The 19,885-nt window shown below is 35.5% G+C and overlaps 1 protein-coding gene across 2 annotated transcripts in view; it reads right to left on the minus strand.

Moving 5' to 3' along the window:
- The window catches only part of Tmc1 (transmembrane channel like 1), a 157,293-nt gene extending 148,295 nt beyond the window's left edge, over positions 1 to 8,998 (minus strand). The window contains exon 1 of one of the 2 annotated variants that reach the window (XM_078047494.1): positions 8,688 to 8,998. The gene's annotated coding sequence lies outside the window, so the exon portion shown is untranslated. The remainder of the gene's footprint in view (positions 1 to 8,687) is intronic. The other variant, XM_078047493.1, reaches the window with a different exon arrangement.
- Positions 8,999 to 19,885: the final 10,887 nt, after the last annotated feature.

Here is a 19,885-nt window from a genome sequence, read left to right on the forward strand (position 1 = left end):
TCCCACTCTGCATGTTCTTGCCTCTCCTTTTTAAATCCCTCCATTCTTGGGGACACTGTAAGTTCACCATAAGATGAGAAATACCAACCACAACTAAGTATACTTGGTAAATTAAATGAGTAAGTAAGAAAACCACTCCTACGCCTAGAGTTCACTTTAAGCAGCAAAGTACAGAAGCATCCAACTTAGCAATCAATCTCCAATGTGGGGAAACCTGAAGACACTGCACCCCATTTCTCAACTTCTGTGAAAAATAAAACCTGCTATAAGAGGAAATGTCTATTTTTCTAGGTAAATACATTTTTTTTCTCTTTCCAAACATCTCATAGGAAAAGTTTATCTTGGTTTTAGAATGATAAAAAAAAAAAAAATTTCCATCACTGAAAAGAAAGAAAAGAACCAAAAAAAAAAAAAATCCATTGAAATGTGATGTTGCAAACGAGGCTGCCTTTTTTGAGAGAGGACACTGGCATTCTCTGGTTACTTCATGAGAGCAGGCATGGCTGTCCTGACCTTGGCAAGAGAAAGCAGTGTTTTGAAATGGATCCTCGTGGCACATTTACACCAGCAGCTTTTGGCTTCACAAATCGACCTGTGCACATATATGATCCTTATGGAATATTCAGAGCAGTGTGTAGATTTTTAACCAGAGCAGTATAGCAAACTCCAAATTATAGCTTGAAACAAGCTTAAAACAAAACTGATGTTCACCAAGGTTTTCCCTTTTCTAGGCACTAGATCTTAACTAAAATAGCAAGGTAGAAGACTGCTGATACAAATAGTTAAGATTAAAGATACCCAGAGTAGTTTTATAATTTGAGAATTAATAACAAATGAAATTTCAATTTTTTTCACATTATGGAATCTATAATCTAGAGTGAAAATTATGTACAACTTGACATATTTACTTAAGCATAAATATGAAATAACTCTAAATACTATTCTGGCAAAACCCATAACAAACATATGAACAAATTTTAAAAGAAAGAGGTTCTGCAAGGCTTGTAGCCACAAAATTACAAAAAATAATACTAAAAATTAAAGACAGAAAGCATTAATAGAAAAAAAAATTCTGAAGATAAAATTGACTACTTTAAAATAAGAAAATTCTATTCATTAAAAGATGGTCCAAGGAAAAGTAGAAGGAGCTATTTTCAACTCTCTGAGCACCTTATAGGATTAGTATTGGAGGTCCAATATTTATAGAGGGGCAGCAGTTGGGGCTGGATGGGAGATGGAGCCAGGGGAATCCAGATAATTTCATGCCAGTTTTCCCTGCACTTGTTCATTTCCCTCATTTTACAAAGGCATGAACCAATAGCACATTGCTCAAGAGTCAAACAGTTTCTGAAGTCTTACTGCATCTCAATGGCTTATAGTCATTTCATTTGAGACTCAGTATATCTCCTTCTTTATCCTAAACCCCTATCTAAATCTCATCTAAGGAATTAGAAACCAAGATGGCTACAGGCATGGATATCAATTTCCCCCTATTTAAACTGGCTAAATTGATAAGTGTGACAATTCCAAATACTGGAGAATGAGGATGAATAAAATCTCTTATATATGCTGATGGAAGTATAAATTAACTAGAAAATTGTACCAAACCATGACTCAGCAAATTTGCTACCAAGACTGCATACAAGAAACTCCTGCACATGTTCCAAAGAGGCAAATACTATTCATATTAGCAGCACTGTCTCCTAATAAGAAAACAATGACAAAAACACTAAAGCATCCTCACCAACATATACATTACAGAATAGTCACAAATATATAAATTATGAAATATAATAATTTTGAAATAATCACAGTGCTTAATGTTATATAACAGTAAAAGTGAATAAATTGATATACAGCCACATTTTCTTTATAATTTTTAAATTATCTTGGTTCTTCAGTATCAATAAATATCTTTACATAAAGCCTCTTTATAGGTACATTAAATATTAAATGTCATGGTATTAAATGCTGTGATAAGCTAATTTTCAAAATTCACGAATAAATAAAATTACTTTGACTATAAATCACAATGTTGAAAAAGTAGAAAATAATTGGAGGACTTATACTATCAAGTCTCAAGACATTACTAGAAAGCTATTAGTAATCAGGTCAGTGAAACCAGAGTTTTGGAATGAAACTAAATTCCCCTCTTCTGTGGCTTATGGGGTTTGTGTAGGTTGCAGGCAACACAAATTTCCTTCTGGGTTCTTTTCTCACAAATTTAAAGAATAAATCCACAGACAATGAAAGGAAGAGTGAATAGAGCAGATTTTTTTTATGTGAGAAGACAGAATGATATGCTAGAATTCGGGGGCCCCCAAAAGACCACCAGAGACAAAGATGGATGTAAACAGCAAAGAGGTGTTTATGGCGAGCTAGCTCGGTCCTCAGCGCGCGCGCACTGAACTGATTGCTTTAAGCCAAGAAGGGTGTTCATGCTGAACTACATGGTTTCCTAACACGTTATCAACCACCATAAACTACTGGGAGGGTCATCTGGCATCCCAGGTATTTCCCTGTCTCATGCTGATTGGTGGCTGCTAGGGGTTGCTATGGGTCCCCACCTAGCATGACTGAGTCAGGGACACCTGGCGCAGCAGATCGATCTCTCCTGTTATTTGTAGATAAACCACTTAGCAGGGTGGGAATGTGCCTCGGAGTGCTCTGTGGGTCTTTCCAAGGACAAAGGTCATGTCCCTTCCTAGGACAGGCTTTGCTCTGAGGTAGAGGCTGGTTTTTCAAGAGAACTCCCCAATATGGAGGTGGCCTGATAACAGGAAAACCCATTTTGATATACTAGGTTAGAGGGCTTATATGGTTTGGGGGTATGAACATTGATCAAAATCTATGTTAAACAGGCATTGAAAAAGTATCAAGGATATTTGTTTTATCCTTTAGCCTGAGCTTGAATCCCTCCTATATTTCCCATTCGGGTTCACTCTCACCTTCTATTTTTTTCCACCTCTCTGGGACAAAGGAGTTGGCTAGAGTGTTTCCATAGCTGAGCCTCAGTCTTTTACATTTGAAAAAAGCCTTGATGGAGCTCATAGATATTTCTATCCATTAGTTAGTCTCTTAGTGAGGTCTCTGCCTTTGAATGAGACCTTACTTAGGTCTGAGTTCTGGGATCTGGCCAGTTTTCTCTGCAATTGTTCATTTTGCAGAAGTATCCTTGATACTTTTTCAATACTTGATACTTAGAAGTAGTTTCCCAAGGCAAAATTTACTTCCGCAGAAGGGCGATGGCTGCACTACTGAATAAACTGGGTCAAGCCAGCACACCTAGCAGTCCACTCCTGTTTATCCCTAACACAGCACTGCCCCTTACTCTGATAGGAGGAGTTTTGAGTTACAAGCTATGTGATTGGCTAGTTTTTAAATTGACAAAGGGTAGGGCTATTGTTAAAATCACTATGATTGGATACACTTGGGCCATCCTCAGGAGACTTGATCCAGGACTGTAGACTTTAGATAGCTAGGTTACAGGTTGCCTTTCTTACATCTCAGAGTAAGGCTAAATGCTATATTCTGAAGATGAATCACTGGACTGTTTCTCACAAAAGGGTCCCAAAATGCTCCCCCTTCAGGATAACTTGGATTTCTCTTATTTCAGGCTTGCATTTTTCCTGCAGATAACAGGTAGTTTGATGAGGACTGTGAAATATCCTCTCCACTTAAGCCAGGCAGGGTTGCAGGTAAATTGCTTCTTGGAAAGAAAGCATGTGGAAGTCAGCACAATGAGCCAATTTTATAGAATTATTCCTTTAACTTCATGTTCTGTTCTCACCATTTACATCTGTCTGCCCCCTATTAACAGTATAGTACTTATTGCATTAAGACAAATGGATTATGGGAACAGAAGACATATATATGTATGTCTATATTGTGTGTTTTTATATATATATATATATATATATATATATATATATATGATAAAATAAACTTCAAAATTAAAAATAACTACTCCTCAAAAGCCCCTGTTAAAATAATGAAAAGACAATCATGGGCTGAGAGAAAAATATTTGCAAATCATATGTCTGATAAAGAACCTATATTCAGTATATATGCAACTCTTAAGAGGTACTAAGAAGAAAACAACTCATTAAAAATATGCAAGGAATTTAAGCAAATCACTGACCAATGAAGAAAATGATGGCAAATAGAGAAAAGAAAATCAAAATCTCAGTGACATATTGCAAAACATGTATTAAAATGGCCAAACTTTTAAATATTGGCTATACCAAGTGTTGAAGAGGATGAGGAAGAAAGAGAACTCTCATATACAGCTAGTAGAAATGCAAAATGGTACACATTATGGAAAACAGTTTTGTAATTTCTTAAAAAGTTAAACATCTACCTACATTATGAGCCATTTCACTCTAAGATGTGCAGTTTACTGTACATCAATTTTATCTCAATAAAATTATTATAAGTCAAAATAATGAAATGAACCAAAATGATAGTGCTATGAAATAAATACCAAAATTAATCCATTTTTGTATACTTGATAACTAAAGGAGAGAGAGGAAAAGTAAGAAGGAAAGAGAAAAGGAAGAAGGAAAGGAAGGAAGGAAGGAAGGAAGGAGAAAGGAGAGACAACGAAAAAAAACTGCCTGTGGAAATTAGAAACAAACCTAGTACACACATTAATGTAAATGTAATGTTGATAAGTTTCCATTGTTTTATGTTAATTGAAGGAAGCCTGTCTCCACAGGCTCCAAGAAGTGTGATTCCATTTATATGACATGGCATGTTGTTGACAGAGCTAGAGGAATTGCCACAGAGACACCAGGAAATTGTGAGGAAATAATGAAATTAAACAACATCTTGCCTGTGGAGGTTGTTTCACAGATGTATTTTTAAAAACTCATAGAAATTACACCTGAAGAGTAAATTCATTGCATGTGAATAATACCTTCATAAATTTTATCAGAAACAAAAATTTAGAAGGCTAACACTTCTGGGGTCAACCTTGGTCTGCAGCTATTTTTCTCAACCAACATTAAATCTTTTTATATCTTCAATTAATTGACAATAGAGAAATAAAATTCTACACGATTTTTTTTTTTATTTCTAAATTTTCTTTAAGAAGGTTTGACAGCACACTGTCTATGTTCATATGTGGGAGAAATCCTCTATGGCTGACTAGGCAGCTGTTGTCCTCTGCAGGCATGTAGTCAGTCACTACCTGATGGTTTTACTGTCTGTGGTATCATACCTGCCCAGTTCCTTGAGCTGTCTGAGTTAAGCCTTTGCCTAAAACCTCTGTCAACACCTTTACTAGCATCATCCATTCCCAGCCATGAGTAAATTCATCTATGCTAATGAACACACAAAATAATGATCCATAATTGTTTGAAAAGAAATTGAAAGAAACCATTAGATGAGAGATTCAAGCAGAGCCAACTGCATAGGTATAAGCTCTATGAAATCATGAGAGTCTTAGTCATAGAAGGACTCCATGCTTGATTGAATGCTCCACTGTTATCATATTAAAAGACTCAATAATCTTTTAACAAAGCACCCTACATTTTCAACTTACAGTGAATTCCACAAATTATGTAGCCAGTAGTAAATCTGGGAGTTTTGAAGCCACCACTAAGCTTTCTCTAATGTAGAATAGTAAAAAAGACTGATTTTCACATGATATCAATTTGGCTTTGCCATAAAGATTTAGGTGACAGAATAAAGCACAATTTCAAGTTAAAAAACTTAATTAGAAATTGGAATATATTGAGAAATCACAGCAGCAACAGAAGCCAAATCTACAAACAATTGTGACCACTATAGTTCTAGTTCACCCTGTCTACCACAGGAAAAGAAAGGTAAGTATCTGTAGTTTCCGTTCCTTAAGTGTTGTCTGAATCTCATCTTAACATGAAAGGGGAGAGAGGCATTGGAATAATTATACCAGTTTTAAGTACACATTCCCTTACTTGGAGAGCTACTCAGCCTGTCATGGGACCTGCATAGAGTTCAGCTGGAATCCATAGATGATTACCATACTGTAGACTTACCGCTGGAACTTGTGTAAGGTTTAACTGCCAAGAAAAAAGACCGCACCGCACATAACAAAAAGCTTTATTGGAGCCCACTGCCACCGGACACCACAACAGCGGAGTGCCGCTCCTGTAGAAATTTGCAAGGGGTTTTATAAAGCAGGGACAGTCTCTAGTTGGAACAGCCGCTGCTGCTTCTTCAAAGGGCGGGGTTAACATTTTTGGTCTAAGGAGATTTCGGGGAAGGGCAAATTTCTATTGAGTTCAAGGCCAGTTCTTGCTGCAAGCTAGGCTTCCGTTATGGGGACTGGGGGTGGGGGGTGCATTTCCCTAACACCTTGCAGTGATAAATTGGTGACCATATGATTTATCCTCCAAATCAAGATACTTTGGAGTGCTAAATGTTAAGTTGAAGAGCATTAAGACAATAGACATTAACCAGGATTCTTCCAAACTAGCTATGACAGATGGTCACCCTAACTACAATTCTATTAATCTTTAATAGAATCGAAATAGTTGCCAAGAAAATGATAGTCTCAAAGACGTGACCATACATTTAGCAAGCACTTTTTGTGTCAGGCATGTGTTAAACACTTTTTAAAAATCAATTTAGATTGACAATATTAGAAATGTATTATATTACTACTATATATTGGCAGCATAATGCTTTTGAAAATTAGGTTATGCAATTGGTTCTTTGATCAATTTTAAATTATTTTGATGTAAATTGGAATTGATTATGGTTGTTGGAGTGGATGGTTAGTATCTAACGAATTAAGAGTCAGGGAGAATGAAAAAAACTATGACCATTTTAAAATGAACGAAATGGTAAATTAAATGACATTTGAAGACAACTCAGGTATGGCATGTAATTTTAAAACACATACATCCTTTCTGCTTAATGATGAGAGGATAACTCTGGTATTGGATTCCCTTTAATGTATTCCTTTATGTATTAGGTAAAAATGCTTATTATAATACTAAATGTCAAAGTAATTAAACAAATTTCAAACATATATTTCACATGTGTGACTGCCAACATGTGTAAAGACCAGTGATGAAATTTATAAGTTGCTTCAGGGCTTTATATATATATTAAAAAAAAAAACCTTCTGCATAAAAAAAATCCATAGAAAAATGCTTAATATTTTATATATATTATGACTTTAAAAAGAGAAACATAGTTATGCATTGCTATCTGAACCTAATAAAAACACTATATAGTTTCTTTTTCCTTTTCCAAAAGATCTAAGAAATAATTTGATTTTTTAAAAAGTCTATGAATATTTTGCAGTTTTTAAAAGTTGTTATAAAAATTCAAGGGATTAGAAGAGCTAAAGCCTATGTTTGTTAATGGTGCAGACAAGGTTTAAAATTATAATGTCAATTTTCTTAAATCTAAGGTTACTGTCCTCCAAAACATCTTTTCCATACATTATGGAAATACATATCACACAAATTATAAATATATTATATATATATGTGTATATATATATACATATATGTGTGTATATATATATATAATAAATGGGAATCAATCTTCCAATCACAATTTAAATGATTATACATTAAAGTTAAAATTAAATGCTGCTCATTTTTTGGAGTGAGAAGGAATGAAGAGCTATGGCAGCATGCTTTCTATAGATAAACATTTGACCATTCTCAGAAAAATTGTGCTTAGCACCAAATCTCATGTAGTAGCTCTGTGACCTACTAATTGTCACCAGCCATCTCTGTAAGATGTGACTGGAAAAGACGTTCTATCAGTTCATTCTCATTTGCTTCTTTATGCACATTTGTTGAGCTAATACTATAAAAAAGCCAAATATGTCAGGCCCTGAACAACATGACCTGTATTTTTATCAGCTCTTTTTTTTCCAGGCCCTGTGTTCAGAAGGGGTTGGAGAAGGGCTACAGTGAAAGTGGGGCAGCCAACAGGAAGCGACTGCAGTCCAGTGAGTGTCAAGGTAGCCTGGAGCTACAACAACAGCAGGGGACATTAAGAGAGTTCCCAACACATTTAGAATTAGAACTGTCAAGATTAGCAGATGATTTGGGGGGAAAAAAAGTTGTAGGAGACAGCAAAGAAAAGAAGGTTTGAAAAATGACTCCCAGACCTCTTGGCTTACATTGCTCATGGAATGAAAGCAGACATTATAGAGTGTGGGGCATAATTGATGATTAACATATTAGCAAATAAATAAGACCTTTAAAATAGGAAATAAAACAGAGTGACAGTTGTGCACTGTGGTGTACATCTGTAATTCCAGCAACTCAGGAGGCTGAGGATGGAGGATCACAAGTTTGAGGCCAACCTTAGCAATTTAGTGAGACCCTGTCTCAAAATAAAAGATAAGGGGGGTTCAAGGTGGTACATCAGATGAAAGCTGCATCCCTAGTTGCTCCATGGTTTGGGAAGCAAACAGTAGAGTACCCCTTCTCAGCAAGGTGGATGAAAGAGGGATTTCACTAAAATTCAATATTGGACATTCAGAAAATTTTAGAGATTCGGGTGTATTGAACAAAGAAGAAAGAGGACATTGGAGCCAAGCCAATTGCAGCAGCAGCGACAGCAGTGGCAGCAACCTTGGCTTACCACAGAGGGGAGGGATAACACACAGAGAGAAACGGCAAGAAGATTTAGTACAGAAAAACCTGTAGATCAGAAAAGCATCTTGAACCTACCTGATCCAGAAGCTGCACCACAAACTGGTGTTTGAAAAATGCTCTGTGTCTTTCAGCTGGCTGCTGGGGAGCTAAAGCTGGAGCCATATTGAGAAGGCCATGCTGCTGCTTGCTGATGCTGGAGCTAAGGAGATCACAGAGTGCGTTGCCAGACCACCCAGCAAGCACCTACTGTGTGGCATAGGGTATACCCAGCAGAATGTGAGTGAAACAGGCACAGAGAAGAGGATACCCTGGGGATTCAAGTTAGAAAAATAAAATGAAAGGGGACTTGCTTTTCCTTGCAGTCTGGCAGCCCATGTGACCAGTTGAAGAGGGTTGAGAATCTGAACCCGTGGGTGTGAGTACACTCAGGGTTTAAGCTTAGAAAGGCTGTGTGTGTGGGCAGCAGAGTGTGTGGAGGATGGGCTCCCCTGTTTCATGGGAAGAATTACTGGGAGGCTCCTGAGATCCAGACCCCAAGCAGAGATTGGCAACTGCAGAGCCCTAGAGGTATGTTGATCTAAACTCTCCAGAGCACATACCACACGCCAGAACACCTAAGGCCTGATTAGACCTAAGTCCTAACCCCTGGAACTCCCCTCAGAGAACTCTGCAGCAGCCCCACCCCGAGAGTGCATCAGTCTGGAGTCTGTGCAGAACAAACTCCACTTGACAGTATTTCCCTCTTCATCCCACCTCATACTGGTAAGAAGGGAAGCTGAGAGGTGTTTCAACTAGCTTCAGTCCTAGACATACCAACTGGAAGCTCAGTAAGCAATACAAAAAGAGGAAGAGGTTAACAATCCCCAGCCCTTACCTCTTTACACTCATGCAATCACGCTCCGTACCTCGGTCGCCCCTCACCTCTCTGTAAGTATATAGCCCAAGAAGAAATGGAAAGAAGGACAATTAGGCATAGGCAATGACCATCCATTCTTGTCAACTCTTTTGATCACCTCAGTGGAGATGATTACTTCATTTTTCATGAAGAAATTTTTTTCCCTTTTAATTTTTTTGGTGGTCTTACTACTGCTGATTGGTTCAGGGACATATATACATATTTGTTTCTTTTTTCTCATTTTTAGCATTTTTATTATGTAGCTTTTTGTTTTGTTTTTGATTTTGATTTTTGTAGGTTAGAATTTTGGTGTTGTTTATTTTTGCTTTCTTCTGTTTTTCTTCTCATTTATCTTTCTTTTATTCTCTTGCTAACACATTCTCTTGTTCTTTCTCCCTCCCTTTACTTTGTTTTTCCTATTTTTTTCTCCTTCCTTATAACAATTACCTGCTACATCTTCTATGTTCTCTCTGTTCATTTATAAAACATCTCTTCTACCTTTCTATCACACTTTATTATCTCTTAATGAACTATGTCTTTATCATCTTTTAGAACTTATTGGTTTGTACAATTCCTGTCCCCACCATTCATTTTGTTGCAATTATTACGGCCGTGGATGACATTGTGGAAAACCACAACTATGAGGAGGGATCTCAACTTAGATCACTCTAGAGCACTTAGGCAAGTGAAGAGTGTGCCCTACAAAGGCTCACACATAAGAGCAGAAAAGAAATACCTCCAACAGATGCATAAAACTCAACACAAGAAGAAAAGAAATGTGAAAAAACAAAGTAACATGATACTTCCTAAAGTTCATAATTCACCAGCATCTGACCCCAAAGATATGGAAGTAAATGAAATATCACATAAAGAATTCAAAAGAAAGATTATAAAAATGGTCAATGAATTTCAAAAGAACACAGAAAAACAACTGAATGAATTAAGAATGTTTGTATGTAATATGAATGAGAAATTCAATAAGGAGATAGAAATATTGAAAAAGTAACAAACAGAAATCTTGAAAATAAAACACACACGAAAATAAATAAATAAATAAAATGTTCAGTTGAAAGTATCTCTAATAGTAGACCATAGTGAAAACAGAATCTCAAAACTGGAAGAAAAAGTACCCAACCTTAAACATTCAGAAAGTATTAAAGAAAAGAAAAGAAGCAACCATGATCAGAATAGTCAAACTAAAAACTCAAATGAGAGTATCACTAACAGAGTGGAGCAAGTAGAAGCCAGAACGTCAGATAATGAAGACAAAATATATCATCTTGAAAAAAGTCTAGCCAACTCAGAAAGGCTGGTAAAAAATTACAAGAAAAACACCCAAGAGATACGGGATAGCATAAAAAAACCAAACTTAAGAGTCTTTGGGATAGAGCAAGGTAAAGAGGTTCAAACCAAGGGAATGAGCAACCTGCTGAATGAAATAATTATAGAAAACTTTTCAGAAATAAAAAAGGAAATGGATATACAAATTGTAGATGCATACAGGACACCGAGCACACAAAATCACAGTAGACCAACGCCAAGACACATTGTTATGAAGGTATCCAACATATAGAACAAAGAGAAAATATTAAAAGCTACAAGAGAAAGGAGGCAGATTACATTCAGGGGTAAACCAATAAGGTTAACAACGGATTTTTCATCATAGATGCTGAAAGCGAGAAGATCCTGGAACAACGTATTTCAAACACTGAAAGACAATGGATGCCAACCAAGAATTCTGTATCCAGCAAAATTAAGCTTCAAGTACAACAACAAAATAAAAATCTTTCATGATAAACAAAAGTTAAAAGAATTTGCAGCCAGAAAACCAGCATTGCAAACCATCTTGAGCAAAACACTACACGAGGAAGAAATGAAAAACAATAACCAAAACCAACAGTGGGAAGTACCTCAGTAAAGACAGAGGACGAGGAAAAGCTAATCATGGAGAAACAAACTAAATTAACAAAAAAAGATAAATAATCAAACATGGCTGGAAGTACAAATCATATATCAATAGTAACTCTAAACGTTAATGGCTTAAACTCTCCAATAAAGCGACATAGGCTGGTAACATGGATTAAAAAAACAAATCCAACATTATGCTACCTCCAGGAGACACATCTGATTGGAAAAGGCATACATAGGCTAAAGGTGAAAGGTTGGGAAAAAATATACCATGCACACGGTCCTCGTAAGCAAGAAGGGGTGGCCATCCTCATATCGAATAAAATCGAAGAGAGGACACAGAGACTAATCCACAAAGTTACAACTATCTTATATTTGATAAAGGGGCTGAAAACATGCAATGGAGGAAGGGTAGCATCTTCAACAAATGGTGCTGGAAAACTGGAAATCTATACGCAACAAAATGAAACTGAATCCCCTTCTCTCGCCATGCACAAAAGTTAACTCAAAATGAATCAAGGATCTTGATATCAAATCAGAGACTCTGCGTCTGATAGAAGAAAAAGTTGGCTCCGATCTACAGATTGTGGGATCGGACTCCAAATTCCTCAATAGGACACCCATAGCACAAGAGTTAATAACAAGAATCAACAAATGGGACTTACTGAAACTAAAAAGTTTTTTTCTTAGCAAGAGAAACAATAAGAGAGGTAAATAGGGAGCCTACATCCTGGGAACAAATTTTTACTCCTCACACTTCAGATAGAGCCCTAATATCCAGAGTATACAAAGAACTCAAAAAAATCAGACAATAAGATAACAAAAAACCCAATCAACAAATGGGCCAAGGACCTGACCAGACACTTCTCAGAGGAGGACATACAATCAATCAACAAGTACATGAAAAAATGCTCACCATCTCTAGCAGTCAGAGAAATGCAAATCAAAACCACCCTAAGATACCATCTCACTCCAGTAAGATTGGCAGCCATTAGGAAGTCAAACAACAACAAGTGCTGGCGAGGATGTGGGGAAAAGGGTACACTTGTACATTGTTGGTGGGACTGCAAATTGGTTCGGCCAATTTGGAAAGCAGTATGGAGATTCCTGTGAAATCTGGGAATGGAACCAGCATTTGACCCAGCTATTGCCCTTCTCGGACTATTCCCTGAAGACCTTAAAAGAGCGTACTACAGGGATACTGCCACATCGATGTTCATAGCAGCACAATTCACAATAGCTAGACTGTGGAACCAACCCAGATGCTCTTCAATAGATGAATGGATAAAAAAATGTTGCATTTATACACCATGGACTATTTCGCAGCACTAAAAAATGACAAAATCATGGAGTTTTCAGGGAAATGGAGGCATTAGAACAGATTATGCTAAGTGAAGCTAGCCAATCCCTAAAAAAACAAATGCCAAATGTCTTCTTTGATATAATGAGAGCAACTAAGAACAGAGCAGGGAGGAAGAGCAGGAGGAAAAGATTAACATTAAACAGAGACATGAGGTTAAAGGGAAAGGGAAAGAAAAGGGAAATTGCATGGAAATGGAAGAAGACCCTCATTGTTATACAAAATTACATATAAGAGGTTGTGAGGGGAATGGGAAAAAAAAACAAGGAGAGAAATGAATTACGGTAGATGGGGTAGAGAGAGAAGATGGGAGGGGAGGGGAGGGGGGATAGAAGAGGAAAGGAAAGGTAGCAGAATACAACAGTTACTAATAGGGCATCATGTAAAAATGTGGATGTGTAACCAATGTGATTCTGCAATCTGTATTTGGGGTAAAAATAGGAGTTCATAACCCACTTGAATCTAATGTATGAAATATGATATGTCAAGAGCTTTGTAATGTTTTGAACAACCAATAAAAAATAAATAAATAAAAATTGAAAAAAAAGAACTGAGAAAACTCTAGAATACTCTGAGAAACCAAATTTAAGAATCATAAGAATTGGGGAGGATTGTGAGAGGCAGACTAATGAAATGAATAACCTCTTTAGAAAAATAATAATGAAAAATTTTTCAAACCTTGAGAATTAGGTGGTCTTTCAGATACAGGGGGCATTTAAATCTCCAAATGGAAAAAACAAAAAGAACTTCTCCACAACATGTTATAATCAAACAGAAAAAGGAGAGGATTTTAAAAGTTTCAAGTAAAAAAAAAAAATCAGGTAACATTTAAAGGTAGGTAAGTCAATGAGAATTATTTCTAATTTCTCAGTACAAACTCTTAAAGCCACAGAGCTTGCAATGATGTGTTCCAGGTCATGAAAGAAAATAACTCAATCAAGATTGCTATAACCTGCAAAGCTATTCCTCAAAATCAAAGGGGAAATAAAAGCCTTTCAAGGTAAGCAGAAAATTAAAAGAATTAATGACTGCTAAGCCAGCACTACAGAATGTGCTTAAAGAAATACTCCACACAGAAGAAATAAAAAACAAACCCAGTGCTCACAAGTGAACAAAGCTCATTTGAAGATTAGCTAAGCAAATGAGAAACTAGGTGAAATTAAATATTAGAAGTAAATCAAAATGACATGAGTTAATAAATATCTCTATAACACTGAATGTAAATAATCTCAACTCTCCAATTAAAATACATAAACTTCCCAAATTGATTAAAAAATAATATCCAATTATATGTTGTTAGCAAGAGACTCATAGGCAAAGACAGCCATAGGCTGAAAGTGAAAAGAAGAAAATGATATATTATGCAAATGGAGTACCAAAAATGCAAGAGCAGCAACTCTCAGCTGAAAAAGCAGACTTCAAACCAAAGTTAGTTAGAAGAGACACAAAAGGTCACCTCATCCTGGTAAAGTGAACAATCCAACAAGAAGATGTGACAATAATATATACTTATGCCCCAATGTGGATGCAACATGGACTAATTACATAAAAGAGACACTACTCAAATTGAAAACTCACATAGCCCTCAGTACAAGAAGATTGGGTGATTTCAACACACCTCTTTCATCATTAGATAGGTCATCTAGACACAAACTCAGTAAAGACTCTTTGCACCTGAAAATATCCTAAATCAAATAGACTATATAGATATCTATAGAAAATTTCATCCAACAACAGCTAAATGAATTTTCTTCTCAACGAATCATGGAATCTTTTCTAAAATAGAATATACTTTAGGCCACATACCAATTTTTAGCAGGTACCAGAAAAAAGTGATATGATTGTTTTCATCTTATTATAGCATGATAAATAACAGTAGAAATCAACACCAAAAACCCTACAGAAAATACATGGAGATTGAACAATATACTTTAAAAAATTTATTCTAATTTGTTATATATGACAGCAGAATGTATTTCAATTCATATTACACATATATAGCACAATTTTTTGTATCTCTGGTTGTAAACAATGTAGCGTCACACCATTCATGTTTTCAGACATGCACTTAGGGTAATGATGCCATCTCATCCCACTGTCTTTCTTACTCTCATACTCTCTCCATTCCTCTCCTTCCCCTGTGCCCTATCTAAAGTTCCTCCATTCCTCCCATGCTCCACACCCATCCCTATTATGAATCAGCATCCTTATATCAGAGAAAACATTCAGCATTTGGTTTTGGGAGATTGGCTTGCTACACTTAGGATTTTGTTCTCCAATTTCATCCATTTACCAGAAGATGCCATAATTTCATTCTTCTTTATGGCTGATTAATATTCCATTTTGTGTGTGTGTGTCTGTGTATGTATTTGTGTGTGTGTGTGTGTATATATATATATATATATATATATATCATATTTTCTTTATCTATTCATCTATTGAAGGGCATCTAGGTTGGTTCCACAGTTTAGCTATTATAAATTGTGCTACTAAAACATTGATGTGGCTGTGTCCCTGTAGTATGCTGTTTTTAAGTTCTTTGGGTATAGACCAAGGAGTGGGATAGTTGGGTCAAATGATGGTTCCTGAACAATGCACTTTTTTAACAATACACTTTTATTTTTTTTTAAATTGCATTTTTTAAAATACATGACAGTGGAATGCATCACAATTCTTTTTTTTTTTTTTTTGAGAGAGAGAGAGACAGAGAGAGAGAGAGAATTTTTAATATTTATTTTCTAGTTTTTGGTGGACACAACATCTTTATTTTATTTATATGTGGTGCAGAGGATTGAACCCGTGCATGCCAGGCGAGCGCATTACTACTTGAGCCACATCCTCAGCCCCCACAATTCTTATTACACATATAGAACACAATTTTTCATATCTCTGGTGGTATGTAAAGTATTTTCACACCAATTCATGTCTTCATACATGTACTTTGATAATGATTTCCATCACATTCCACCATCATTGTTAACCCCCTGCCTCCTCCCTTCCCCTCACACGTTTCTACCCTATTTAGAGTTCCTCTCTTCCTCCCATGCTCCCTCTCCCTACTCCACTATGAGTCAGTAATCTTATATCAGAGAAAACATTCACCATTTGTTTTTTGGAATTGGCTAACTTCACTTAGCATTATCTTCTCCCACTGCATCCATTTACCTGCAGATGCCATGATTTTATTTTCTTTTATTGCTGAGTAATATTCCATTGTGTATATATGCCACATTTTTTAAATCCATTCATCTACTGAATGTGTTAGCTTTTTCACTGCTGTAACTCAAAGGCATGACAAGAACAAATTTAGAGGAAGAAAAGTTTATTTGGGGCTCGTGGTATCAAAGGTTTTAGTTCATGGTAGACTGATTTCATTGCTCTGGGCCCAAGGTGAGGTGGAACATCATGTGGGGGAATTCAGAGGAGCAGAGCAGCTCAGAACATTGCCACCAAGAGGCAGAGACAGAACTCTGCTCACCAGGGACAAAAAGTAAACCCTAAAGTCACACCCACAGTGACGTGTCTCCTTCAGTCACACCCTATCTACCTATAGTTACCACCCTATTAATCCATATCTGAAGATGACCCAATGATTGGGTCATACTTCTCATGACCTAATAATTTTGCTTCTAACCATTCTTTCATTGTCTCACACATGAGCTTTTGGGGGACACCACATGTCCAAACCATAACAATGGGTAATAGAAGAAATCAGGGAAGAAATTTAAAAATTCTTAGAACCAAATGAGAATATCAATAAAACATACCAGAACTTCTGAGCACCACAAAGGCAATTCTAAGAGGAAAGATTATATCTAACACTTAGTCATTTCAATAGATGCAAAGAAAGCCTTCAACAAAATTGAACACCCACTTATGATAAAAAAAAAAACACTGAAGAAACTCAGCTATGAGTGTCTACAAAAGAAAATCAGAAAAATTCCAAATAAATCACCTAATTATGTATCTCAATCTCCTTAAAAAAGAAGAACAAACCAATTAGAAAACTGGTAAAAGTAAGAAAATAATTGAGATTGGAGTCAAAAATCAATGAAGTTGAGAATTTTTAAAAAAAAAAAAGTACAAAGGATCAATGAAATGAAAATTGATAAACAGTTAGCCAAGCTAACCAAAAGAAAAGGAGAGAAAACCAAGTTAATAAAATCAGAGATGAAATCCAGTGGGTCACCAGGGACGTTTTTTGAGAACTTATATTCCAATAAATTGGCAAACACAGAAGAAATGGATACTTCCACACGCATATGTCCTGCTAAAATTAAATCAAGAGGACATAGAAAGCCCAAACAGACCAATGACTAGCAATTAGATAGAAGCAGTAATACAAAGCCTTCCAAGAAAGAAAAGCCCAGAACCAGATGGATTCTCAGCTTTATTCTACCAGACCTTAAAAAAGAACTAACACCAATGCTCCTCAAATTATTTCACAAAATAGAAACGGATGGGACACTTCCAAATTCATCTTATCACACTTATACTAAAACCAGATAAGGACACATCAGAGAAAGAAAACTACAAACCAATACCCTTGATAAACTTAGATGTTAAAATCTTTAATAAAGTCTTAGCAAATTGTATTCAACAACATATTAAGAAGATTCTACATGACGACCAAGTTAGTTTTATCCCAGATATGCAAGCGTCGTTTAACATACCTAGATCAAAAAATGTAATTCATCACAAAAATAGAATTAAGGACAAAAACACTTAGTCATCTCAATAGATGCAAAGAAAGCCTTCAACAAAATTTAACACCCACTTATGATAAAAAAAAAAAAAACCACTGAAGAAACTAAGGATGGAAGGAACCTAGCTCAACATCATAAAGGCTTATACAATAAGCCCAAAGTCAACCTCATAGTAAATGGAAAAAAACTAAAAGCAATGCCTTTAAGATCTAGAATGAGAGTGTCCGCTCTCTCTACTCCCATTTAATATAGTTCTAGAAATTCTAGCCAGAGGATTTAATAAAGAGAAGGAAATAAAAGGTATACAAATAGGAAAGGAAGAAATCAAATTCACACTGTTTGTAGATGATCCTATATTTAGAGGATACAAAAAGCTCTACCTGAAGACTGTTAGAGCTAATAATAAACAAATTCAGTCAAGTATCTTTTACAAAATCAACATGCAAAAATCAATAGCTTTCCTATATACCAACAATGAACCTATCTGGAAAAGAATTCCATTAATGATAGCTTCAAAAAATAAAATAATATAAAATAAAATAGCAAAGAAACCAAGAAGATAAAAGATCTCTACAATAAAAACTGGAACATTGAAGAAAGAAATTGAAGAAGACCTCAGATGATGGAAAGACCTCCCATGTTCATGAACAGGAAAAATTAATATTATTAACATGGCCATAATACCAAAAGCAATATACAGATTCAATGCAACTCTCAACAAAAAATTAATGACATTCTTCACAGAACTAGAGAAAACAGTACTAAAATTCATTAAATAGAGTAAAAGACCCAGAATAGTCAAAGCAATTCTTAAGTCAAAAAAGCTATGCTGGAGACATCACAATACCTGACTTAAAAACATACTACAGAGCTACAGAAACAAAAACTGCATTGTGTTGGCGTAAAAACAGACACATAGACCAATGATGCAGAATAGAAGACACAGAGATAAATCTACACATCTGTAGTCATCTGATCCTTGACAGGTACCAAAAATATACATTGAAGAAGACAGCCTTTTTAAAAATATTTGCCAGGAGAACTGGTTGTCCATATGTAGAAGAATGTGACTAAACCTTAATAGATCATTTGCAGATTATACTTATTCTGTAATCTGTAGATTGTTGATCACATATTACCATGATTTTTTACCATCCCAGAAAGTCAAGGTTTGGCAGGGTGGGAGGGGAAAAGATCTAATTCCAAATCAGCAAAGCTATCCCAAGAGAAATCTTGGTAATGCTGGGAATTTTAAAGAATTATCTACCTGTTGCTCAGTTATAGATTTGAGAACAGGAGATTACCAGACATCAGAGAATATTAAATAAAATTGGGCATTATAAAGCATCTACAGAGATATTTGGTAATTTAAATTTTCATTAGAAAAATTTGAAAAGTTAAAAAACACCAATTTTATATATAATTTTAAAATATCCTTAAGGAAAATGCCTAAAAATAGATAGAAAAAAATTATCTGCAGTTATATCATCCAAACACATCATTAGCATTCTTTGCATTTCTTTCTAGTTTCATTTTTTAGTATATATAGTTTTGATTTATAATTTTAGTGTAAAGCTTTTCATTTATAGTGTTACAGGAATGGGAGTGTATGTTTGTGTGTTTCAAAATGTGTCGGTATCCTATTTTTTAGCTAGAATTGTATTAAATGCATCTTAAATGTTATTTGTAAATATAGTTGTTAATGATACATTAGATTTTACCAAAGTGGTGTACCATGCTACTTAGGATGATTCTAATGACTCACTATTTTTAAAAAACTGCAATAAATATGTATAATAATTTTCTTATTATAGAATTCCAAAACTAGTCCTATAAAATCAAAGGGCATAACATTCACAACATCTTAATATGTATTGTGTATAGTTTTAATAGTGTGGAACCAACGTCAAGACCAACCAGCAAAATACCAAAATGCTTATTTTATTTTGTTCTAACCAATTTTAGATATCTTTATTAGTTTTTTTCTTTGGCGAGGGTAATTTATTCTTTATTCCGATTACCAGTGAGACCTATTTTTACCACGTAGTTGTGTGTTAATTGCAATTCTTCTTTGGGAAAGTACTATGACTATTATAATGTGTCTTTAAAAGACAGATATACAAAAACAGATGGAAAGTCTCTACTTTAGCAAGGAAATTTTGAAAGCATATGATCACTCCCAAAAGTAAAACTCCTGACTTCACCCTTGTCAAAGATTTTTATTCTTATTTCTCATCTCTGCCACTTATAACCACTATTTTCTAGCAAAACCAAATACTTTGTGATTTTCTCATATAAGCTCTCAGCTCTCAACCCCTTGACTCCAAAAATGCTGCTTCCTTGTCTGGAATGTTCTTTACCTTACTCTCTCTCTCTCTCTCTCTCTCTCTCTCTCTCCCTCCTC

The sequence above is a fragment of the Ictidomys tridecemlineatus genome, chromosome 4 (assembly GCF_052094955.1).
Source record: "Ictidomys tridecemlineatus isolate mIctTri1 chromosome 4, mIctTri1.hap1, whole genome shotgun sequence".
Taxonomy (NCBI): domain Eukaryota; kingdom Metazoa; phylum Chordata; class Mammalia; order Rodentia; family Sciuridae; genus Ictidomys; species Ictidomys tridecemlineatus.